The 27617-nt window shown below is 35.6% G+C and overlaps 1 long non-coding RNA gene across 2 annotated transcripts; it reads right to left on the reverse strand.

The window, feature by feature from the left end:
- Positions 1–4823: 4823 nt before the first annotated feature.
- Positions 4824–26345, reverse strand: LOC311443146. 2 transcript variants are annotated; one of them, XR_014697092.1, is made up of 5 exons: positions 26282–26345; positions 25239–25295; positions 23161–23321; positions 9854–9942; positions 4824–6021 (listed from the first exon to the last, which is right to left on the reverse strand). It is a non-coding gene; the product is annotated as an uncharacterized lncRNA (long non-coding RNA). The 2 variants fall into 2 exon arrangements; XR_014697093.1 differs by lacking the exon at positions 9854–9942 and having other exon boundaries at positions 26282–26337.
- Between the last annotated feature and the right edge of the window lie 1272 nt (positions 26346–27617).

A 27617-nucleotide genomic window follows, 5' to 3' on the forward strand; every position in this document is an offset into this window, starting at 1 on the left:
AAGATAATATACCTTCAGCAGGGTGAGTAGAACTCAGGTATTCTAGCATCATGCAGAAACCAAGATTCGTTCTTTTTCTTCTCTATAGCAGTGTTAGTTTTGCACTTTATGTATAAGTTGTTCTTGGCTCCCATAAAACAAAATCCAGAATTTCTAGGTGCATCTTATTTCTCATGTAAAAATAGCAAGAAAGCCAGATGTTTTACACCTCTATAAAATACAATGAAGAAAAAAGATGGGGAAATCATTTTCTTTTTTCAGCCAGCTAAATTGAAATAAAATAAATTTATTGGTGTCAAAGAAGAAGAAGCATTTAAAAGTATGCAGCACTGACATAATTAGATCTACCACATCTAGGTCAGATGAGGATGCAGGATTCATACACCAATGATTTATTCAAAACTTTTGAACTACGCTGTTTCAATTGACAGCTTCCTAACTGTGACTCTTCCCAGAACTAGTAGAACTACCGTGCTACATGCACATTCTACATAGCTCTGAAAAACAAAATTCTATCTCATTTGAGAAACTCCAAAGTCACTGGATATAAACCAGGGAATGCTATATTCACCATTTTTTAGTTGCAGCTCTTCTGTGTCTGCAGCTGAGATCAGTTGTGGGATTTCAGGTGAGAAAGTAGTAGTATTAAGAGTGTTTCTTAAATTATTTCCATCACAAAATTCAGAAGGTCTTAATGTCTGCACATATCTCAGATCAAACAAGCTAGATCCAAAAATAATTTTTGAGGTTATAAGAGCTGCAATTCTCACACTTTTCTACCTCTAAATGAACCTGAAGTGTGAAACTGAAGCCTTCCTCCTTTCTGCCAATAAGAACTTGCACAACAGGCACTAGGGTGTGATCTGGCAGGTAATGCACAAACCAAGGTGGCTTCTATGACCCTTCACCAACCTTCCAAAATGCCAACAGCACCATAAACTGTTTAAATAACCTAGAATTTAGAATGACATTTAAAATGGAGGCCCAAGATGAATGACTGACATACTGTTAAATGTACTCATGTTGATATTCTTGGAAATGTCTGGCATATAATATAAGCATCTTGTGCTTTTGTACAATGCTTGTAACATATGTTTTGCAACACATGAAATGGCTAATCCAAATAAAGGATAAAAGTCTGCTGCCAGGTAGCAGACTTCCTTCCTTAGCTCAAACAAGCACTAAATACCTGTGCTCGAGTTCCCAGATTCAAACCATACTGGTGGCTAGTGGTGGAGATTTTATATTTCCTATTATCTTCTTAAAGAAAAAACAATTAGATATCCAGTTAAGAAGCATGAAGAAAAAACTATGGGAAATGCTATGAATACTATGAAAATATTTTAACTTAAAAGTGGGATTTCTGGGTTGTTAATGGAAATAAGTTTTCCTAGGAAAAAGTAATAAATAAATAAATAAATAAATACGTTATAGTATGTAAGTCTCAAAATGTCACTATAAATACATTTCAGTTCTTGATCAAATAACATACCATATTCAGAATACAAGAGGACCTATATGTTTCTCTCTTAGTCTTCTAGAATGCTAACCAACAATATACCTAAACATAAAGCATATTCTTGGTTAGATCCAATAAATTCCTGTATATTCTTTCCCTCTTCTCATTCATATTCTAATGAATGCTTCTTTGCTGGTCAACTACAATGCAGGACTGCAAGTATTTTTCTCCTTGTCAAAAACACTCCAGAAAAATACTGCTGTCCTCCCAATTTAGTATACATACACACATCTAGTAAGGAAAAAACAGCATAGCCTGGCAAGTACAGTCCTGTGTGAGAATTTTCTCTCACAATTATCAGAGAAGATAAATGAAATTTTTCAACTCAGCCCTATCAAACTCCACAAGTTGGCATTTGTGAGATTCGCATTAAATAGAAGGAGGAACCAGAGAGGAAAGTTATTTTTGCATTCTAAATAATGAGAGAGAGCCTTGAAACACTGATCATGGAGGAAGTGTTTTCATTAGGTATGTTTCACTGTCTTCTTCAGTGCAGCAATCCACTTACAGAAGCTGCATGTTGTTACATGACACATTTCCACTCTCCTACAGAAGTGCCTGTGATTTTTTGAATGCTATTTGTTGTTACTGCCTTTCTTCTCTGACACAATGCACCAATTTTTAACCTTTTCAGTAACCCAGTGACACCTTGGGGATATTACAGTATTCCTGTCAAAATGTCTGGTCTGCAACAATAAACTTTACATTGATGTCTTGCTTTTCGGGAATAATTACACCATTCCTTAAATGTTAGCCTATTTACTATTTGTGCAAAAAAGATGACAATAAAATCAATGGAACACAATTCCCAAATGTGCATCAAAGTCTTTTGCAATGTTAATGGATTAGTGCATCTATAGAGGTGCAAGATCATTTTGTCTTGATGCTGGGACATGCTCATGATATGCACTTCCTCAAAGCTAAACTTATTAACCCTTATCTGCTGAGCTCATCCATTCAAAAAGTTAATTTAATCTCCCTGTATTTGTCAGGATTCCATTTTTTTGTTTGTTTTTTTGTTTGTTTGTTTGTTTTTAAGCCAAGCCTGCGAATGCTGCCCATTGATCAATAGGTGTATGATGAAGGAACTTCATCCTGCTACCTATGACCAGTGGCTATGTTTTTTCAATGATTCCGTAGGAGTCAAAAACTCAACAAAGCGAATCGCGGATGCTGTGTAAAGGGAGCATGCTGCTCATGTCTGTGACCACTGTATGCAAAGCTTGGCATTAGTCACCGCCAGGCCGCCTCTGACAGCCCTGAAGTGAGGGAGATTAATGTGAGGCAGGGGCACTTTATTATTGTCATTCTGTTCTTTCACACTCTGCCTCTGACTTTCAATTTTGCTCCAGAATTAATTGTCTGCTCCCTACAGTATGACTGATGTAGAAGGATACAAGTAACATAGGCACCTGGTTCTGGCCTTGACAATCTGACTCGTTGTTGCAGAATGTATTGTGTACAGTCAAATTCAGGGACAGACAGACATCTTTCAAAGAAATCAACCAATGTTTTTTTGACTTCAATCAGATTTGACTGTAGATTATCTTTCCCTAAGAAGAATTTTTTCTTGTAGAGATGCTAACAAAATGCCAGTGCCATTATTAAGCACCACTGCATGATAGTACTGCTCTGTTTTATGCAGCTTCATATGAGGCCTTTCTTTCCAAGCTCTCCTTTTTATGTTTGAAGGTAGTAAATTAGTCATGTAGTAGTGTTAAATCCCTGCCCTCTCATAGTTAAGTATTGTTGTGAGAATATTATATATGGTATCGTTGATAATAAAAATACATGGCTATGTAAGCCAGTATCATTTGCTATTTATTGTTCTAACAGTTCCAAAGCAAATTACACACAAAGACATATATTTAAAGATCTTGTCTCTAATAGAATATCTGACTGTATATCAGACTTAAAATGAACTGTACAGAGAGATCAAGGAACATCTTTACTAGAGAATTGAGGATTGAAAAAAATCACTTTTAGGACAGAAAAGATCACACAGAATCAGTCTTTGCACATGAACCTCTATCTATCAGTCTGCTTTTTCTCAGGTTAACATCTGATGGTGATGAATGCAAAGACGGTTCTACACTGCAGCAAAACAAGGAGCTTCACCTTTATCTTTAAACAATCAGCATTTGCTAGTAGTCACAGACATTGCTACCAGAGGTATGGGCAATAATATCACCATTTGCTATTCTAAAACTAAGGTTAACTGTGGTATATTTGGGAAAGGTTTAGTTTCATGCCAGCTACTCTCCGTAACCATTAATACTTTGTTAAATTTTATCATATTTTGTCATACTAGTGATAAACTTGACAACAAAATGTATTAAAATGAACAACACTAAATGTTCTACTGTTTACTGTTTCTCTTTTAGTGGGTGGGATTGAAGAAAATGTCAGGAATTTCTTCCTTCTCTGAATAGAATTTGCAATAAATTACTGTGACTTCAGCTCACCTATTCCTTCAATATGACTATGATATTACGTTAAAGAGTACAGAATTATATAATATGCTGAACTGTCTCTTTCCTGGATACTAGGAGAATTACCACCATTCAGTGAGGATGATCCAACCTCATTATGTGAATGATTTATCAAAATGAACAGAATGTGAAAAATAACTAGTTGCTTTTATGAGAGGAATCAGCTTTTCCCACTTGGTACAGTTTTCCCAGACTTCTGGGCAACCTAGATTTCAGGATGCATTTAAACATCCTAAAAAGACACAAAACGCAGTAAGAAACGGCCTCTTTAAAAAGGTGTGTAAGTAAATGTTTTAATATCCTTCAAGCCTGACATTAAGTATTCAAATGTTACTTAAGCAAAATGTGAGCAATTAAATTAATCAATCTTCCCAGCCATGTACTGAACAGATGTTCAATAAATCCTCTCTGCTTACAGTGTGGGAGAAAGAAAGTCCACTTTTAGCTGTCCTTCAGTGATGACATCCCTCAGCCCGTCCTTTCACAAGCCCTCATGGGCTGCTGCCAGGCAGTTCTGCTGTGTTGTTTCTTTATTATAAATAACAACAGACCACCTGGACTACCTGCAGTACCTGGAAACTGAGGTTTAATGATCCTTCAGGCTACATCCTCAGCTATCTCCTGATCCCAGATAATGGGACTGATGGGAATGGCAAAGGACTGACGGATGGCAGTGACGAATGACTCCAGACAAACATGTGCTGACAACTAGTGAATATGGGGCAGTGTTGCAGAAAGGTCAAGATAAAAGTATTTGCTTGACTTTCAAAGTTTCTCCATGAAAACAAAACAAAAAACAAAGCAAGACAAAACACATTTGAATCCTTATATTTGTTACTGATTTGTTAGCTTTACGAAGCAGATTTATACAATTTACAATCAGATTATTGCAAATCCAGCAAACAACAATGTAAGTGGGATAAAATGCTACCCTTCAGTAAAATTAAACCATCTGCAAAGCTAGAGCAGCTACGTTACATAAACATACAAGAACCTGAATATTTGCAATTTCCAGTGTTACAGTTGCTAGCAGCTGAGGACATGCCCTCCTGATTTTTAGAAGTGCTTGTTCTACTCTAACCAGGCTCCCATCCCAGTCACAACCATGCTCTCTCATTATCTCTCCAGCACAGGGAAAGGCTACTTTGCAAGCCATTTTTTCTGTCTAATTAAACAGTGAGGTGTCTCCTTAGCAGAAGCTATGAAGTTTGCCTGGAAGTTCTGTGATGTAAAATTTGATTGCTATGAGATGCTCCTATCACCAGATCTATCTCAGAATTTCAGATTTCACAAATTAAGGACCAAGGGTATTCATGACAATCCCCAAGCCTTAAACAACAAATCCTATCAGGTTACGAGATATATATGAAGCAAATCATCACCTTAACTTTTTACATGCTAATATCATCTGTGATCAAATGAGTCGACTGACATTCAAATGTAATGGTTAAAATTCCTGCACCACAGATATACAACATCAACCTTTTGAATGCTGCCATTCCATACATGGACTTTATCCACATTTTAATGAGGCTTTTAAATCTCCAAGATTAAGCTAGTATTTTGTATAGAACAGCCTGCTTTTTATGATATGCTGACATGTTGTACAACATTTGTGACTATACTGATCCTTATAAATTCAGCATCTATATATATTCATGTATTCCCTTTTACATTCAGTATGTAGGATAAATGGAGTGGGGAGGGTGGGCTCTTACACAATTTGCTCAGCATTAGACAAGTGAATATTATAGTAGTGCTGTTGCACAACTTATCAATACTTAAAAAAATAAACTACTACGCTCAAAATGCATAATGAAGAAATGCCAAGGCTCTTTCTCAAATCTTACCCTATATCATTCTCCTTCAGGCAAACCTGTCACAAATCCCGAGGGTATAAATTGTACTGTTCTCACACCTGGGACAGTTATACATCTTCATGTCCTCATCTTTGCCTGACTGCAGAGACAAACTTTCCTGTGTTTCTCCATGCTCTTTCATGCTTTTAATCTGAAACAAATGATTTCAGGAAAAAAAAAAAAAAAAAGAAAAAAAAAGAAAGCATTATCAGCTTGGTGAGGCATCAGGACTATATATCAAAAAAAAAAAAAAAAAAAAAGGAAGGAAAGGAAGGAAGGAAGGAAGGAAGAAAGGAAGGAAGGAAGGAAGGAAGGAAGGAAGGAAGGAAGGAAGGAAGGAAGGAAGGAAGGAAGGAAGGAAGGAAGGAAGGAAGGAAGGAAGAGAACGAGAGAAAGAAAGAGAGAAAGAGAGAAAAAGAGAGAGAGAGAGAGAGAGAGAGAAAGAGAGAGGGAGAGAGAGAGAGAGAGAGAGAAAGAAAGAAAGAAAGAAAGAAAGAAAGAAAGAAAGAAAGAAAGAAAGAAAGAAAGAAAGAAAGAAAGAAAGAAAGAAAGAAAGAAAGAAAGAAAGAAAGAAAAAGAAAGAAAGAGAGAGAGAGAGAGAAAGGGTCTATGGGAAATTCATCTTCCATTGCTACAATCAATCTCTCACCTAAAGAAATACACAATAACTAGGCAGGAAAGGGCCAAGATTTATAGCCTAGAAACATCTACACTGACCAGCATACACCTAGCCTTCTTGGCTCCCTCCTTGCCAGAATGGCTCTTTTTAACAGTTACAATGATATACTGTCTCTCCCTACTGTTTTACAAGTACATTAGCTTTATTTAATGAGATTTCTGAGTAATTTAACAGATGTATATAGGACATAAGAACAGAAAAACTCTTGCTACTTGAATACTTTTGCCAAGGTATTCTAGGGGTATCTAATCTCCACTATCATGTTATATTCCTTGAAATAATGTTATTGGAATTTTGGGAAGGTTTTCAAAAATCATTTTATTAGAAACATTATATTGTAATCAAATAGAATAGTGCCATCTTTAACATTTGCTTGTATCAAGCCCATGAAAACCAGGATAAATGTATTTAACTTCAGATCTTTGAAACTATACATTAAAAGGCCAAGGAGAGATTCAGAAGCAGAAATGAATGCAAATGAATGAATCTTCCACCCTATTCTTTCCTGTAACTTCAACATCATGCCCCAAGGGAAAAACAAAACAAAAGAAAACAATCAAACAAAATAATAATAATAAAAAACAAACACATTCTTTCATTTTAAAACATATATATTCAGCATTAAAGTTCATGACAATTAGATAGCTCAATAAAGTAGTATTTAAAAGTACCGCACTCTGAGGTTTTGTTTAGTATATGAAGTATAACTGGTCATTACTTTAATACAATAGTTCTGCTTTCCACTGTTGATGCGTTTCTGGGCAACAGACAATGTTTAAAATGGCTGCTATTGTCCAGCAAACTACTTTTAATTAACAGTGTTATAAAATAATATATTAAATAAAAAATACCAGTATAAAATACCAGTATAACAACTTTTACAATAACTCTAATAACTAACAATGGGGGGGAGGAAGGCATGGGGGGAGGGACGGACAGGGACAGTGCATCTACAAAAATCCATACAGTATGTTAGTGTTTTCTCATACATTATACTTTTAAACTTGATTAAAAATAGAATATTGCCCCAAATTCACTAAATGACTTCAATGAAGTACATTAGAAAAACAAAACAAAACAAAAAAAAAAAACTTAAATTCTACACAGTGATGAGGCCAGTACTAATTGAGTTTAGTGGCATTTTTCTGTAAATAATATATAGTCTCATTAAAGAAGGTTTATTTTAGTTTGAAAACATATTTCTTTTTAAAATTCTTTTAAGCTGTAGGGGAAAAAAAAAGGCTGAGAGTAGTATTTACTATTCTGGCAAAGTGTTCAATGTCATTCTGGCTTACAAGATACTGTGTTAACCTTGAATTAGACAATAAAACAGTATCTATAATTACCTATAGAAGACTAGGACATTTACAACAGGTATGTTGCAATAGCTACATCTCGTATTTAGACCAGAACCACATACATATCTGACCAAAGTAAACATACTGAACCACATTCTAAATAGTAGATGACATCTAACAGAGAGGTAACCTTACGTTCCTTGTTTAGACAGCAGCAAACTTTAAGTTGTGAATTTAAAATATGGCTATTTCTTTAAATAACAGAAAAACACTGATAAATTTAGGGTACAAAATTAGCAACAGCAATCACAGAAGCGTGACAATACTGAGGATCAAGAATGCACAAAGTTACTGCTGAAGTTAAAAAAAAAAAAAAAAAAAAAAAAAGAGGGGAACAACACAAGCTGGAATAGAGCAATTTCATTGCATGAAATTTCATTTCTTGAGAGCTATACATCAAGTTGTATTTGTTTAATGAGGTTGACACTAGAAAGATGTATAGAACATGTCAGACACCCAGTACCAGTGCGTTCTGGGAAAAAGATAACATCTGAGAATGTGACCACTCACTTCGTCTTCTAGCCAGACTTCTCTATCTACTGGTTGTTCGGAGGATTATAAATGAGAGGGCAGAAGGAACAAGGAGCAAAATAATGAAAAACACACAAAAAAAGAAAAATTATAACATTGTAGAGCAAAGTAATGTCAGATTTACTGACCTCACAACTACATAATCAAGAGAAAGTTATCACTATAGAAACTTTTACTAAGCGGAATGATCTTAAATAACTGAAATTTACAGCACTTTTAAGATATGCAAATTGAATGCAAGGTATAGACATAAGGGTAATTAATTGTAAATCTAAGAATAATGTTTCTTTGTCAGGGCTGTCTCCATGTTGTGGAATACATTCTAATGTGCCTTAACTCTGACTATTTCTTAAAGGCTGGTCTAATTATATGATGTTCAGAATTTCAAAATAGTAGTTATTCTTATCATTTAATATAGCCGCTGTATAGTTTCACAGTAAAATTTACTGATTACATGAAAATATTTTATTTTGATTTTCAAGGATAAAGCACTTGTTTAGAAGTCTAGACACTGAGTCTTTGTCTTGGAGAAAAATAAACAGGTTTGGTCTACAATGATTTTGTGTTCGCTTTTTTGTTCGTTTTTTTTTTTTTTCTTTGTGTGTTTGTTTAAGAGGAGGAGAAAAGAAGGTAACAAAGAATCAAAACCACTAATTACAAACACCTTCATTAGCTGTATTCTTAAGTCACAATGCTCATTTTCTAAGGACTTTAAGAATAAGGTATAATTTCCTAATTACATTATTTACTTCATTTCTTCTGTACTAATTTGTAAGTTATTTGTGTGATAATAATTAAGGTCAAGCATTCCATTGTAACAGGACTACAATTTCACTTCCTCATTTTAAAGTTTGGCGTGCAAACTCCAGGTTTGAAAGGAAATTTATATAAACCTATAGAACATATAAAATCTTTTACAGAAGTAATTCAATTTCCTGCCAGCTTCAGTAGCTAGCCTACACAGATCACTGTGCTTCCTGACAGAAAACACACTATCTGAGCTATTTTTAATACTTAATTAATTCATATCTGTTAAAACTAAGCTTCTTAATGGGTCAGCAAAAAGACTTCAACAACAGGGCCCTAATATTTGAGGCACATTTGATTTCTAGGGAAAAATAAGTCCTTTGTCCTTGGTAGTAGAATTTCCTGTAGACCTGAAGAAGAGTTAAACAGTATGAGAAATAACAAGACCATGAGCAGCCAAAGCTCTCTGTGGGGCAGATCACTGTCTGCCAAGCTACCTGTAGATGAATGTAGCTCAAAAACACAGGGATTTGTGAACTTATTTCTAGCTGATAACTGTTAAGTTGCAACAAAACTAACTCTAACCATATACATTATCTTACAAATAAACTTCATTGTGCGAGATATGGAATTTAGAAACTTGTGTAATTGCACTAAAAAAACCTTACCTTATTTTCATCAGTCATCAATGTTACAATCCTTCTCCTTGGGCAAGAATGATCTTTACCCTCCCCACAAGGTATTTTCTTGTCATACTCTAAAGTGAAAAGCAAAACTCTTAATAAGCATCTTTTTTAAAAGAGATTCATTGGGGTAGTTGGTCAGAGGTGAGATGGTCAACCAGGAGGATTCCAATTCTTTGTAAAAGCCATCATATGAAATAGATTAGTTTTCATATGAAAGGGAGGCTTCTGGATGGAGAAGAGCCACAGTTCCTCATAGAGATGGCAATTAATAGTTCCTTACTTCCCTAAAAACTTTCAGCCAGCAGAATGAATGACAGTTATCTGCATGAGATGAAATACATTTTAGAAACTCAGCCAATGCTTCTGGGAGATAAGGAAGAAAAGCAATGACTGAGCATCAATTATGTAATCCAAAAGTAAATGCTAAAAATGGTTTTGAAATTGTACACATCTTTGCTTTATGGCTTGTCTGCCAAAACAATAAAAATATTGTGTCAATATTTTTTACCTAAGCATAACATACCATAACTTTACATCCCTTTCAATGACAGTTTGTGCTTGGGAGTTCTGATATAGAGACCTCAGAAAATTTGCAGTCGTTGCCAGATATAGAGGCAGATTCCACAACTTGAGTTAAATGCATCATATGCTCTCATGAGAGGGTCTCTTCTATATAACACTTGCAGAAATCATAAATTCTCCATATGCTAGAGTTAATAGCTTCCTTAAAGAATCTTTCAAAAATTATGCTTGGATGAGAATAAGTTTCCAAAACTTTCTACAAGGAAACAGAAAAAACAAGGCTCTTATAAATGTCAGGTTGGAACTGGGATAAACAAGTTTTCAACACTCCTTCACTTTATGATGGCTTTCCTATGAAAGGCTTAAAATCTCTTGTGTCTGAACAATGTATCAGTGAGAGACTTCATGGACACCCTCTTGTAACTTCCTGAGAACGTAAGAAGCTTAGTTCTCTTAGGTAATGAAGGCCATGAGAGAGCAACTGGGCTAGAAGATGTGACAAGGCTATGCAAAAATTTCTAAAGGCCACTTAAGGAAGAATTTTAAGAGACAGACTTCACAGCTTTGAGGGAGATGAAGAACATCTTTATCTTTTCTGTGGAAGCAGGTTGGAAATTCTGCTGCAGTGGTGAAGGGATACCATGATCTGGAATCCCAAAGCTCTTGTTTTCACCAACTGCTTTTCTACAGTGTGATTGAAAAAGGTTACTTTCTTTTCTGAAGCATTTTTTCGTACGTTATAGTTTGAAACAAAATTTCAAGTGGATTTTCTTCAGTCACTTAGGGAAAGTGTACGTTACTTGTCTCAGACAAGTTGCAAAGGTTAACTATAATTATGTCTAGCCCACATTTATTTTTCTCGTTAGTCTATGATATCTACTAGTAATTTTACTCAGTGTATTTGCAGGTTCAGTGAATAATTCAAATGGTTTACAATTTTGCTGGAATCTGTTATTTGAACTTGTGACTGAATACCTGGAAAACACAAAATTGCGACTTCATAAACCAAACTAGGATTACACAATAATCTTGACTGAAGGGAATGGATAAACCAGCAAGGTTTTCCAAACCAGTTATTTCTAAAGTCACTAACCAAAAAATAGAAATTAAAAAAATAATAATAAAATAAAAAGCATTAATTTTCTGATTCTTGTAACTCAAAACTGTCTTCCCCGATACATTTACGGCCAAGTTAAGCCATTATAAAAACAAACTGTAGCTAACGATGAATAGTAGCATAACTTTGTCTTGTACTATCCAGTAAGGCAACATCTGTTTTTTAGCTCAGCAGATGTCTGGGGGTGAGCTTCCTCCTCACTTGAAAATAACAATGGAAAGATCTGAGGACTAAACAGCAATTACACTATGTGTTTGTTTCTTTTTTCCATTTAAACTATTAGTGTTTTCGTTCTATTAATCACAATATATATACTCAAGGTGTACAAAAAAAAAAAAAAAAAAAAAAGCAAGTGCACTATCTGGCCTTACACTCTTATTATTAAACAGACTTATTAAACACTCTTATTATTAAACAGACTTGCATCTAATTACTTCAAGAATTAAAAAAAACCAAACAACTTTTTTGCATAGGTCATTAAGTGGAATACATCACTTTGTCTTTAAACTCAGTGGAAACTGCTCAGTTCACCTCTTTCACTTGGTGTGTGAAATTATCGTCACAGATTGAATTAATACAAGGTCTATACCTGAACGTCACTGTTTTTGGCACTTTCTGCCAATCATTTAGCAATACCCAGAAGTGGAGGTTTGTTTGCTGACGAAGTGATCAGGGAACAAATGCAGGTGAAAATACCTAAATATGATGAAATTACTCCTACTTCCAAAGAACCCCTAGTTCAATTTCTTTAGTTTCTACCATGAAAAGTCATTCCCTAGATAATCAGAAGAGAGGCTGAAATATAAATTCAGGCAAAATGATATACTAGTATTTTGTATCACAAAACTGTCTGGATTTGTTGATCCATATGTGGTGAAATATGTGAATCATATTTGTTGATTCATTTGGTGAAGCTGAATTTACACAGCCTGAATCCCCCATGCCCATAATTTTAGATGCAAATAGCAAGTGGGATATCTTCTACAAACAGAGCAACATAGACTGCAGAAAGTCTCACTGAGAGGGGACAATCTAGATGCACCCAAAGAAATAACTGGCATTTACTTACTGCTTTTAGGAAACAAACATGTATGTATGGCCACAAAGAGATAAGTATATTTCATACAAAGGATATATCTTATTGTACAATAGTTCCAAATGCAGTTTGTGATTCCAATTGTGATCCAATGCAAACTGCAGTTTTAGTAACAAAGCAAGTAGATACATTTTTATTATTATTAAGTCTTGTGTAAATTTTGAGATGCTAAGTAAATGAGGTGGAAATGCTGCTAAGCACAAACTAGCAATATATAGGCCCAATATTCCTTTACATTAACACAGAATAAGAAGGAAAAAGAAAAAAAGAAAAAAGAACCAAGTCAAAATTAAATGCCACAGATCAAATCCTGTAATGCCTTATACCTTTTACAGCCAGCATGAAGTCAGTACAGGATGTAAGTCAGGGCACAAACTGGCCCTTCAGCTCTCAGATTTCTCCAAGCTTTCTCAACAGCTTGCTGAGCATAATTTGGACTTGGTTATTTAAAGCTTCACAGAATAATACAGTATGAAGACTGGTGTGAACAATAACTCTTGCACAATTTATCACATAGAGAAGAGCTACTAATCTTTTTAGGAAACAAGGTATTCAAAATTATTTAATGCTAATATTTATGCATCAGAAAGAATGCTAAGAGCAAAACCGCACTCCTCCCCCTTCCCATATACACAAAACATGTATTTGTGAACATCTTTAGCTACAATACACCATATTTTCAGAGAGTCTTGAAATTACCGTACTATATGGTGGCATTTATGAAATTCTGTTATTAATGCCACTCTTATAACAAAGATAAGCTGTATTTACAATACTAATGCCTTCCACAAATAATTAGATATGTATAGCTACACATATAGTGTATATATCAATGATGGCTCAAGCCTGTAAATTTAAAGTGCATTATTGTAATAAACAGCAATAATAGCAATAATGATAAAAATAAGTTTGGCATTCTTCTGCCTCACAGACTTCTGTACCACACTGTCAACTTGAAAAAAAAGAAGTAGTATCTTATGAACAGCTATTATTTTCTCGGCTGTTGGTTGTTGTTGTGTTTTTTTTCCCCCAATCTATTACATGCTATTATTAAAAAAAAAATAAAAATAAAATACAAAACTGCAACTACGTCAACATTAAGGTAATTATGAAATTGGACTAAAGTAACAATTCTTCCTAGTAAAGCAGATGGGTATCAATCTATCACTGTAATTATATGACTATTGCTACAGTCTTTTAAAACTTTATAAAAAGTTTATAAAAGCAATCTGTTGTCTTTGAATAATTTTCAAAGTGCCTGTTAAGTACAAGGTTTTCTTTACATGCCAACCCAGTAGTATGAAAGTGAAAATCAAAGAATTTCATGACAGATTTTTTTAAGTATTAAAAATAAAAAATAACTACATTATTTGTATATATACATAACTATGTTAAACAAACATATTTCTACTGTTGCATAGGACAGCTGGGTATTTCCCTTGCCTCAATTAGCATAGGTACAATAAGTCAATAAATCACTTAATTTTTTTCTATTCACAAAATCTGTGACTCTTCTCTAAGCATTGCTTTCATGGATTAAGAGACAGCGTATCTGTGAAGCACCCATTGTTTGCATATGAAAATTTATATATAAAATGCAACCCCAGCCTTTTCTCAAATTCTATTCAAGCATTTTTCTGTTAGAAATACTTTCATGTCTTGTGTGCAAGCAGAGTTTCCATACCCAACTCAAACTAGTACTTACTATGCTACTAAACTCCTTATTTGAACTATTTTGCTGCATTTCCACTGCAATGTATAGAGTAAATCTGTTAAGTTTGTAGGTGTTTTGGTAATAATATGTAACAATAGAGTTAAACGTGTTGCACATAACTAATACATTCCAGGAGGATAAGAAAACTATGTATAATCAACTACTGCCTTCTACAGTGGTTTCCAAATTTCAGTTAAATCTAACTAAAACACCCCATTCTCCCAGATTACACACGGTAGACAAAAAGTGGGCACTTGACTATTGTTCACATAGATCCAACAGTTCTACAAAATTTCCCAATTATTTGTTAGATATAACAAGAGGGAAATGGACTTGACATTTACATCACCGAGAATATTCAAACATATACAACTGCATTCAAACGTGTTATGAATTGGTAGCAGTATCTTAGCCATCAGTTGTAAGAGCACCCTCAACTAATCTCTCTCCAGATTGCTTAAGAAATACTTAGATCCATTAGATTAAGTATGAAAGCTCTGCATACAGTTTACCAGAGTGCTACTTCCCACACATTCCCATTTTTAAAAAGTATATATGGAAGATAATTTTACTAAAGCAAAAGACGTGGTTTGGTAAGACGAAATAGCACTATTATCAAACAAGAGACAAACAAGATGAAAGAAAAATAAAAGTGAAAGAGTAGTTATCTGAAGTTCTTTAAATTGTCTCAGCCTTCATTCCTTATATTCTATGTGCTGGACCCTCGCTCTGAATTTCTGTTTATTGGTCATATTTTCTCTGAGGAACCTCTGATGGTTCTCTAATGAAGCCATAAGATGAATATCATCTGAGAAGCTACATTTTTTCACTGTCTCACACAATATAATTCTTCCCCCTTCTCCCTTTAATTCAAAAGCCAACCCTAAAATGAACAAAGGCAGTAGCAGCAACCTGGCTTGTTCCAATCCTGTGACCATATAAATCCATCTACTGGCTTCTTCTCTAAATGCAATTCTTAACTCACTGTAAATGTTTTCTATTAGCCGAATTAAGTTTTTGGGTGGCCATAAACCCCTAAAACATGTCAGTTCTCCCAGATAGCTGGCTAAGCCCATTTTGAAAAAAATAGGTTTCAGCTGATTCAGCTATGTTGTATCTACACCAATTTGTCTTATTACAAATATCACTTACAAATACCTAAAATTGTATTTTCTTCATATACTATGATGTGAGCTTTTTTTTTTTTTTCCACAAACCTCCCCCCACTTTTATAAATAAAAATAGAAAATCAGTTTCCATGTCTCAGTCCTGGATGTTTTTTGTAAGTTTGGTTCCTGTGTAATAGCCAGAGCTCTGCACCTATGCTTTCACCTTTTTCTTTCAAGTTTCTTACAAAGTTTTTTTCTACGCCTCAGAATTGTATTCTCCATCATTTGTAGAGAGAAACTTCTAAAAACTGTTTTATCTATTTTATGCTGCACATCGTACAGCACTTCAAAATATTCTTTCCATCACTTGTTCTTTGCCTGCTGTCCTCGACCATTTGCTCAGGCTTGTCTTTCACTGCTGACATAACCAGTGCAGATGTCTCACTCAGCTCTCTTATTTGTGATACAATCCATGTGTCATGTTTCCCTTTATACATCCCTCTGCTACTGATTACATCTCCAGTTGTTTTTCTATTTACTTTCTTTCCATGTCTTTTTGTCACCAAGATGTATTGAGCTCTTTGACTGATGACTTCCTTCTCCTACTGAACAGTCACATTTCACCCATCATACAGCTCACTTTAAGGACTAACAAGACGACCAAAAGCGGGGTCAGTTAAAACCAATACTCCAGAAATGTTTAAATTCAGGCCACTCTTAAATGCCAGTCAGCAAGAAAACGGAAGCTTCTGTATCCTGATGTAGGGGAAAGAGAAATGGTCCACTAGACAAAATCTCTTAATTCTTTCCCAATCTGGTCATTAAAGGTTGTTTGTTTGTTTGTTTGTTTAAGCTTTTAAGCTTTTTTAACCAAAAGTTAGTCACAGTTTATGTCTGGGATTATTTATTATGTTTATTCAGATGTGGGGAAAAAACAAAACAAAACAAAACAAAACAAAAACACTAAAAAACCTACATCATCTTTACTGTAAACAGGAGTTAGTGATCTGCACAACGAACACACCAGATTTTCTTCCAATTTTTCAGAGTCGTTCAGAGCTTTCTCACCAGCATATCAAATTCCTCTTTTTTGGTGATCACTTGCATTGAAATAGTTTCTACATTGTCGAAAGACAATTGCTAAAGTATAAATTGAAAACATTTTTTCATCATTCATTTTCATTCATTTTTTCATCAAATTAATCAATTGTTCTAGCTTAGGAATTCCACTCAGTCCTGGTACTCACACTTTAAAATCTCACCAACAAAACATCTCTTACCTAGCATCTCAAAACTGTTTAGGAAACCAAAGTTTGAGGTCAGTATATTGAAATCTAGATGCTTGATTATAAGTTGCTATTTGAACAAAATATAAGCCATCTAAGTTATGTGTTTATTATTTAAACATAAAAGACTTTATAATAAATAATATTTACAATAAAAAACAATTAAGTGAATTAATCAACCAGACAAGCACTGTCAGTGTTGTGAAGCTGCTACAATGCGTACAAGAAGGGCTGATTATTGAGATCAAACAGAATATAGTGTGAAAATGCAATCTAAATAGGTGCTGCTTTATGTACTACACATATCTAGAACTGCAATGGATATGAATGTAAAGGATGTCAAAAAGGTTAAAACTTAAAAACACCCTGAGATCCCAAAAGTTTCAAGTTTAAGATTTTAATAGAAAAAGCAAATAGTTGAACTCCCTACTGAGACCAAAGTTTCAAAGAGAATCAGATGATGTTCAAATTCTCTACATTTGGATAGAAGTCATGAGGGGAGAAGGCTCAAAACTCTGTTTACAGGAATCATTTTGAGTCTCTTCTAAGAGACATGCTCCTGTCAAAAGTTCAGTGCCAAACTGACAGGAAAGCATTTCAGGAGGTCACTGCATATCACTTGAATGGAATGGTCATGAAAACATAGCAGGATGAACAAGAAATGAGTGAAGATTAGTACAAGTCTTCACAGTGACACCAGGCACCTATATGAAAGTATTTTCATTCTTCTGTGGCAAATGTAGTTAATGTGATCCTTTTGTAGCAACTCCAACATAATACGTAGCCTTTGTTTGAACATCCAAACTATCAAGGTCAGGACAACAGCAAAGTGTAACATCAAGCAAGACATTTGATGGGATGGCTCTGGAGCAGCTGGTTAGTTTCCATGATGAATGAGAATTACAGCAGTTTTCAAGAGACCAACAGAAGGCTGTCAGGGTCCTAATCAGCTATAACATCAGTAGTAAAGATCTAAGGACACTAGAGCATTTCCAAAACTACAAACTTCTCTGGGCTTTAGTTTCAATAATTATAGCAGTGACAGCTGGACAGTGTGGGTACATGACTGGAATTGGTTAGAGTTTTTGACATATGGTGCTATTGGAATACTGTCTGTCAGGAGAGGAGAATAAAATTACCCCCAAAAACTGGGGGCTGCAGTGCACATTTTGTCTCAAAGTAAAGGAGAAGAGATGGCATTTTTGCAGGTTAACATTCAGCAAATGACAAATGTCGTTCAAGCAATGTTACAGCAGTACATCAGTGAAAAATGCTACAGGGTCACAAGGGCAGTGTAAGTTAACTAGAGGAAGCACATTGTCACTCTTGGTTTTCCTGCAGTGTGTCAACATATGCAAACTAAATTTCTAGCTTCTGTTACGCTCCTGGAATAAGCATTAGATGCTGACACTGTGGGAAGAAGTAGCCTCAGATCAGTTGAAAGAGAGTCCTGGTGTGCTGACCAATAATTTCAGATAGCTACTTCTTTCTAAGCATGCCTCTGATAAGACCTTTTTCCATCCCACACATTTTAGCCCATCTAAAAGTCGTGCATGCCCAGAGGCAGGATAAGTTCCGCACTGAAGAGGATACATTTCTGTCAAAAAGCAGTGTGTATAGTGCCCAGTGATTATTTTTTCCTTAAAATCTTCTGATTAAAAATAGATGCAAAATTTCTGAAGGAAAAGTTATTCAATAAAATGAAGAAACAGAACTGTTTGTCAACTAAATGATCACTCTGTATAAAGCCTTTTTTTGCTAGGAAGAATAGTTGAACTGTAGGTTCTCGAGACAGAATTAATCATTTTATCTTAATTTTCCTCAAGCTGTGAGCTGTGCATGCTGAAATTAAATCATTTTGCCATTCCTCATTCCTCCATTTCCTTCTTCTGCAGCCAAATTTGCCATGAAGGCAAGTTTTGCTTTCTAATATAGGCACAAGAAATATATTTGATTACCTTGTAAATAGCAAGCCAGAACTGGAAACCAATTTTATTTTATTTTATGATATATATATTTTTTTAATCTTGAATTGTTAGGTCACATAAAATCTACTCAAAGCCCAGAATGGTCCATTTCAACATGCAGGAAGTTAAGCAGGCATGGCTGAAGGCCAACATGGACAAGGGACTCCTGCTGAGCTCAGATATGGAAATGAAACACACAGAAGGTGGGAGTGGGGACATTGACATTGCCCAAATATGTAGGGGTGGAATTAGGAAAGACAAAGCTCAGTTGGGGTTAAAACTAGTGAGGAATGTAAAGGACAACAGGTTTTGGTTTCCTCAACTTAGTTTCCTCAAGTCCAATAGAAACGCAAAGTTAAAGAAAAGGTGGGCCTGTCAACGAACAGGGCCTAGTGACAAAAGACATGGAAAAAGGTCAAGATACAGAGTATTTTTGAGTCTGTGTTTACTTGAAAAGTCTACCCTCAGGCTTCCAGATCCCTGTTTACTCATGGAACCTGAGTTCAGCAGAGCTGAATGAATGAAGCATTGCCCACTGTAGAGGAAGATCCAGTCAGGGAGCGCTTAAGCTTTCTGACCATTCATGTGTTCATGGAAAGTTCATGGAGCACGACAGGATGCACCCAAGAGCACTGAGGGAGTTGGATCATGTCACCGTGAAGCTGCTTTCTCTTTGGTTTTATCTCTGAACAGTCATAGTGATCTGGACAGGTCCCCAATGACTGGAAAAATGTAAACGTCATACCTGTCTTCTAACAAAGCAAGAAGGAGCATTGCAAGAACTACTGACCAGAGAAGATAATCACTATCCCAGGAGTGAATCCATATTCCTGGAAGCCACTTACAGGAATATGTGTTTAGATTTAGAAAGACCTCCACAGCATGAGCACTTTCAGGTAATCTACAATACTGACTCTAGTAATTCACAATTTTTTTCTACTTTGCATGCTACAATGTGAAATTCTGGCAAATCAATTAATGATGACTCAGAGAAAGTAGATGCCATAGTTTTAAACAATAAACAGAAGCAAAAATATATATTTAAGATATTTTTTTCACAGAATATGAAAAAATTCTTTTCATGCAGCATTTCAACATGCAAGTTCTATCTTAAGCTCCAATATTTTGTTATTCTGAACTGTTGTGGACTTCCTTCCTCACCATTCCCCCATTCCCCGGTATCCTGGGATGCTCTCCTCTTGGTTTTTGTTTATGCCTCAGGGACATTTTCTGCAGTTCATTATGTTTAAGAGGGAGAGAGAGGGTAAACCTTGTAATATGGTAAAACGAAGGCCGTTTCACAAAAAAAATAAATAAATAAATAAAATAAAACAGAGAAAGGGGAGGCAGAAAGAGAAAGAGATCCTATGCTATAAAACTAATAGGCAGGATAAGACAGAAATACAAGTGTATACTCTTTGTACAGTCTCTTGAGTGTTGAACAACAATGAACTTCAGTTTTCAGTACATTTAGGACTCTGTCTTAACCAGGGTTCTCAAATGTGTTAAAAAATACCATATGGGCCATAGTGTTTTTGATTAGAAATGCATTAATGTGGGACAACTGCTTTTTCCAGAAGAAAGGCATTTCTAACAGGAGAAGGCTGCTATTATTTATATGAGCTGAGATCATCCCATTTTACTGATTCATTTAGACTGATGCCAACTGCAACTGAAAACAAGCATTTCTTCATAAACAAATTATGAAATTACTGCAGACTTTGATTTAACTTCACCCAAGTTTTTGTCTACAGGGACCCACAGCACAAATATTAGTCAGTGGAAATAGGTACTAGATAGTGTATAGAAAGAGAAAAGGAGAGAGAAGCCTATTTGACCACAATATTTGGAACCATGACCCAAAGTCAGGTTTGACACAACTAACTTCTGTTTAGGTACTAACTTCTATTTTAGATACTTACATTAACTATTTTCTAATAGAAAGTGGATCACTTAGAAAGTAGTAACACTCTAAACACTCATATCCTTTGTCTTCTTTCTCACCATTGTAAAAAATATCTGTCCAAGAGGACATTTTTCAAAAATGCACACGCAACTGCATGCCCAAATTGATTTTATATTTATTTTTATTTGCAAATATTTGAACTGTGCTCCGTACTTGCAGATTTGGCATGCAGCATTTCCAGTTTAAAAAAAAATCTCCCCTTAGGCCTGTAAGGCAATCCTGGCTAAAGAAATATTCAAAGAACAACTGCCCTCAAGTTATGTCATGTGATGATTTAATATGAAATACTTATAATGTCAATAAAAGAAAAGCAGAAAAAAAAATAAAAAGAAAAGCACAAAGCAGATTAACAAGATACTCAAACCTATCCACTTCAACTGAAGGACGATTCATCAGGGTAGTGGCTGAAAGTTGCTGTTACAAGTCACCAAACAGTTATAATAACGGCCAGGGCAAAAGGGATATATTCTCAGAGAGCAGCGTGCTTTAAGAGATAGTATGTTACAATAGTTTGATGAAGAAATGTGAAATATAAAGTGTCAAATAGAATAAAATGCAATCAGTTCACTGATCCTACGCTGAAGAATTAAAGAAGGCAATAGCCTTGAGGAATGAAGGCACCTCTGATCTTTCGCACAGCATGGGCTGCCTGTGTTCCCCTTGTCAAACTGTAAATAATCAAAATCAATGGGAGGCATAATAAGTCCAAAAAACTCAAAGGAAAAATCATTTCCCAGATACACCAACAATAAAAGTAATTCCCATGTTATTTAATTTTGATTATTAGCAAAATAGAAAAGGCATAGACCTGGGCAAAAATTTCTGTTCTATATTTCACTGATATCTGTGAGGTTTTGTGGGATTCTGGGTTTATATTTTTGGCTCAGTATATATTTCTGACTGATCCTTTGAGTAGAGCTCATATACAGCCTTACAGGGAAACATCCAACAACACACAGAGGGAGCTAGAATTAGACAAAGGTACTCAGGGCATCAGAATCAATATCCATACTACGTGACCAAACAGGTCAGCTTGAAGGCCTAATCTCTGTCACAAATCAAAATGATGGACAAATTTTTGGTGTGTAAAGCAAATACAGCAGGAGTATTTCCTGTTCTTCATACTCTAATATGAAGAAGGAAGCTCCTTTCAACATTTACATTCCCTTCTCTCATCCTTCCCTTGTGCCATCCAAACTTACAAGAAAAGTCTGGAAGGATAGAAGTAGTGACTTCCACAGTGACACCAGAGAGATCACAAAAACACTGAAACCACAGACTGAATAAGACATAAACGTAAGACATAGCTGACAGCACCAAAAAGCTAGGTAGTGATCTCAGTCCAGGTTAAGGAGACTATTTCTCCACATCCTTCCCTCCATCTGGATTTGGGGAAGGAAAAAGTTAAGCAAATTAATTGTTTCAAAGTAGTATGATCTGTATATTCATCATCTAAACAGCCCTTAATTTTCAGCCCTATTCTGCAAGGGTATAGCATCACTCCATTCCCAATCTGGTGAACTGGTTTACAGCATCATACACTGACAGGAGTTCAGGAGTTCCTCTGGGATTTCTGCTCACAAAGTCAGCAAGAGCTTATAGTATTGCAGAGATAGCGGCTGTCAGTCTCTCAAGGGAAAGGCTGTGCTCATGTTGCTCTTGAAATGAATGATGGAACAGCATTAGAAACATCCTCACTCACAGAAGCTGACAGTTCCCTTTATTGTCTAGAGTTAGAACTGCAACAGATACAGTATGTGGTACTGTAAAATAGCATGGTTTGATTCTGAATAGTGAGCCACTTGTTATGTCAAGAAGTCTTACATGGAGAATAAGAATAATGGAATGAAGGGAGAAACTGGCAAGGATAGAAAAAATGGTATCTTTCAGAAGTTGTGTGGTCTACAACCAGTTGATCCTCTCATATTATAAAATCTTACTGGAAGACAAGGCACTTGTACTGGGTGCACGTTTGTTGCCAGTGTATCATTTACTAATGATGCTAGGATCACTGCAGTTGCCTCTAACTGAATTTGGGCACCCTGTTTAAGTAAACAAATTAGGAGGTAGCGTTCCTTAGTTCCTGTAAGATAGTTGCATCTAATCCAGAAGACTTAAATTAGGAAGTCACTTCTCTACTGTCTACCCAGAGAGCACATGGATCCTAAAATAGGCATCAAGGAGGGCATCTGAATACTCCGTGATATTCTCAAAGTGAAAGAACCTTGCATACTAAATATGATATTAATATTAGGATCATGCTGCCAGCTGTGAAAATATAGCCGTGTCTTCATATTTAATATCATCTACATCTTTGACATATCAGCTGAGCCCCTGGGTGATTTCAAAGAGGCTAATTATAATCACCTCTTCCTCTTACTAATAGTGCCACAGAAAGAGTAATGACCACACTTGTTCAGCATATCTGGCCTATGGCCTATCTGAGAAACAGGATGTTCCTGCGGCCATGTGTTCTTTGAACTTCTGACATGCAAATATTGAGCTTTCTTACCTGGTGCAATATGAGGCAGTTCATGGGTCAAAAGGAGTTCTATCATTGCTTCCAGGGAAAGGCAAACACAATAATTTGGATTCCCAGAATATAGGGCCAAGTCTAGATTATATCCAGCCACCTGTTGTATTTTACAGCGTTTTTCTCAAAAAGGTCCAGACCTTTTCAGAAGTGCAGGAATAAAAAATAAATAAAATAAATAAATAAATAAATAAATAAATAGCATTAGAACAACTACTAAGCCTGTAGAGTTAATATCTTCAAAAGACTGGCATTAATATATGGTTTATAATTGTCACATACTTTATTCTGAGTTTCATGATTATTTTCTCACAGTGTTTCAGAGATTGTTACAAATGCAAACAGTAAAGGGAAGAGGGTGTTTCACCTCTAACTAATGGCAGCATTTACTAGCCTGAAGATCTCTTCTTATATCCATCTAATAAACTGGTTTGTCAGTAGATAATACAAAATTCCATCTGACACATTTGAGAACTAAGTGCCAGACTCAGAGTATATATTAATTTCAGCACACAAGACTTTATAGATATAGTTCCTATCAGCTCCAGTAACAGCATCTACACTGCTACCTTCAAATACCAAAAAAAGAAGCAAGCCTCCAGGTGAAAAGACTTGCACAGGCAGAATAACTAGGCAGAATAACTTTTAAAACAATTTTTAGGAATTTTCTGCCTGATTTTTCTTGCAAACATAAAGAGTCTGGGAGCTACCAAAGGTCTATTGGACATAGTGGGGGAGGAATTTTATTTTGTTCATCTTTTCAAGGATGCCTCTGAGGTTTGTAAATATTCACTGTAGTGCTAAGGTTTTGAGAAAGTAGTTGTACAGCAAATTTGAATGATTAATGATACAAGACATTTTAACATGTTATTTCTCTATTTTCAACATAAATAGTGTGTAAAGGGTGTTTAAAACTTTAATGAATCAAACTATATGAGTAAAGAATGTTAATCATTTTAATTGCCCAGTAGCCTGAAATTAGATTTAACAGTCTGATAATGTATCTTTAAAGGAATACAACCCTGCTCTATAAAAAATCCCTTCCAAGCCAATTCTAATAATTTCTATTTATCTTTTATGACATTAACTGTTGTACCAGTCTGCCGACAGACAGCCTTACGTTCACATTTAGTTTAAATGTGGTGCAGTATAGTTTTTCATTATCATTAACGTGCTCCTGGTGGGCAGAGTGCAATGCAGTGGCACTGGTCACACTTCATTGCTTTATCTCATATGACAAAGAGAGATGATGTGCTTCAGTCCAGGCCAGAAGATAAAAGCAAAAGGTGGCCATGGAAAACTCCCCCTGCTGCCTAGGAACAGCATAAGGGCTGCATCGTGTGACTTGCTAACAGCATGAAGGGGCAGACAAATAGATTTTCCTCTATATTTATAACCAGCATCATTCTTCCTTTCAGGCCTTTCAGTGCAGGTAGCTGTTTTATATGAAATGAACAATCTTTATAGACGTACCAGAGCCATAACAAGGCTGATTTTCAGCGAGGCTGAGGTATATAACTCTTACAGAATTGTCAGGCTTCTTGCTCAACAAATCAAGCCTAACTTATGATGTTTGCAGTGTAATTTTTATTCCTGTTTGACTAGCCAACTACCCAGTGGTAATAGGATGTTAGAAAAGGGCAGTAGCAATGTTTGTACATGCCATGATTGATAGGCAAACTCTGCATTTTTCATTTATATCTCCTGATTCCAAATCAGTTAAGTTTAGGAAAAATGAAACAAAATGTCAAGAAAAATGCTTGCAGATTGCAGCCCAGCACTCTCGTAGATCTGAGTTCAGCCCACATCTGCTAGGATTGTCTAGAAACATTAAGATATCTAAATGAAAATCAATACTGTATGTGCCAGCATTTACTACCAAGAACAAGTATCAAGAGACTTCAGCTAATCAGGCTTTCAAGCTTGTACTTGAGCCATAGTCGGAACCCCAGGGGTGTCCTAATTGGCCCAGACTAATCACAGAAGAGTTAAATTTATAACCAGGAAAGACATCTTGTTTTTCTTACCAGTCATCATTTTGAAACTGAACGCCTCACCTGTGTGGTAGCGGATGTACGGTGATAGCCACCGGTCATGCAAGAACTGCTTCTTACCTGTCAAAGGTAAAGCAAAGACTAATTTACTGTCTTCCATAAAACCAGTCAGGCACATTTAAGCTTTTGGTGGGTATATAGTGCTATCAAACCTTTCACATGACTGCATATTTTCTCAACTTAAAAGCTCTGCATTTAACCTTCTTGTGCTAGAAGATAGAAGGTTTATATTTTAGAGGTAAAAGACTCTCTACACAATCTGATCTCTCAGCCTAATTCTTTGTGCCTGCAACATATTTCCAAATCACATACTGTTGGGGGGATTTTGTATTCTTTTTCTTCTGCAGAGAATGCAGATGTGCACAGAAACTAACAAAGTAGCTCAGTTCATCTTCATAAGGTACAAAGACACACATAATATTATTTTTCCTTACTGAAATTCCTTTTTATTCTAAAATGGAAGCATGCACAATATCTCTTGGAAGACTCTTAAACCATACTGTTAAAAATTAAACTGCATCAGGGAATTGGGTTCCTAATATTTGTATTTGGGATGCCAAATGTGAGCAGATTTTATACTATTTTCAACAAATTAAACACAAATACGTAAAGTGTTTATGAAACTCAGTCTTCTATTTTGGGCTTATTTTGAGTAACTTAATAATTCTGCATAGGTTTCTTTAAACAACAAAATAGAGTAATGAATTAAGCCTGGAAATGCTTTTTAAGTTTTCTTCAAAAGCGTATGTAAAAAAAAATATCTCCCTGGAGATTCACATCTATCTGAAGTTTAATAACATTATTTAGATTCTTTGTGTCCCATATGTTAGATGTATTTTTAATGTGTGCCTGTTAAAACAAAACAAAAAGTTGTCAGATTTTGTATTCTCTTCTCGCCACTGTTAATGGTTTCCTAGACAGTGCTATCATAGAAACATCATGGCTTGTTGTGATCAATGAAAGCTTGTTTCTCACATGGCATGATGTTTCCCTTGGATTCTGATCTCCCACTAGTGCATTCTGTGAAATTTTGTCAGTACTTTTACCTTTACGGATCTCTCTTGTCCTCCATGTTGTAAGCTGCCATGTTATCTTCCTGAATCAGTCTTCCTGTCTTTGCTGCTTCACTTCCCACTTCTTATGGAACAAGAAGGCTATCTTCATCTTCCCCTTCAGTCCCTATGTCTGATAACTTACTGCTCTCTTGCTGTGTAGCACAGAACATGGTATTAAACAAAATAAAGTGAATTTCAGGAAAATTCACACAAATCCACAGAGGGAGATAAAGGCAAATGGAGTCTCTCCAAAACAATTCAATTATCCGACCTTGTATTTCTATCTAATTTCTATATACTACATATGCCAGTCAGCAGGAGCCTACCACAAGCATCCTAATCATCAATGTACAGTATTAGGTTCAAAGATACCTTAATTCCTTTCTTATTCCTTTGGTGTACTTATTTTTTTCTTTAACAATGATTTCAGTATTGATAAAAACTAGAAACTATGCTTAGCAATTCTTCATACCTGCAGAATACTTTTGGTACAAACTCTTGTTCTACACAGAAGACTTCATAAATGTAATTTCTCAATATATAAGAAAAAATGAAATTGAATTGAATTGAATTGAATTGAATTGAACTGAACGGAACGGAACGGAATGGAACAGAACGGAACGGAACGGAACGGAACGGAACGGAACAGAACAGAACAGAACAGAACAGAACAGAATAGAATAGAATAGAATAGCTCAGTTGGAAGGGAACTTCAAAGATCATACAAGTTCAACTGTCTGCCTACTTCAGAGCTAACAAAAAGTTAAAGCATATTATTGAGGGCATTATTCAAATGCCTCTTGAACACTGACAGCCATGTGGCAAACACCTCACTAGGAAGCCTGTTCCAACATTTGACCACCCTCACAGCTCCTAATTGACAACAAAAGCCAAATTGACTTAAGTGGAATCAGGGCTTTAATCCACATACTCATATCATATCATTTTGATTTGAAGCCTCAGGTAAAAGGTAGGTATAAAGACCTATTTTGTACACATCCAAGCTGAACTGAGCAGAAGCCACAATTCTCAGCAGAGGGCCAGATCATTCACAGATAGGCAGACTGACAGAGGACACAAAGAATGCATGGGCACAGTTTTTAAGAGAGAAAAAAAAATCAGTAAAATCAAATGTGTCTGGCAATTTACAGCATTACAATAATGCCAAGAGGTTAATTAATAACCATGTTATTCAAGGATTTTCTCCCCCAGTTTTGCAACTTTCCTGGGCTAACCAGTAATGCCATCAGGTATAATTTGATCCATAAGTAGCAGACCGTGATTGCTGAAAAGCAATGAGGACCACTCCCTTTTCATCAGCCTCTGT

The sequence above is a fragment of the Aythya ferina genome, assembly GCF_964211825.1.
Source record: "Aythya ferina genome assembly, chromosome: 12".
Taxonomy (NCBI): domain Eukaryota; kingdom Metazoa; phylum Chordata; class Aves; order Anseriformes; family Anatidae; genus Aythya; species Aythya ferina.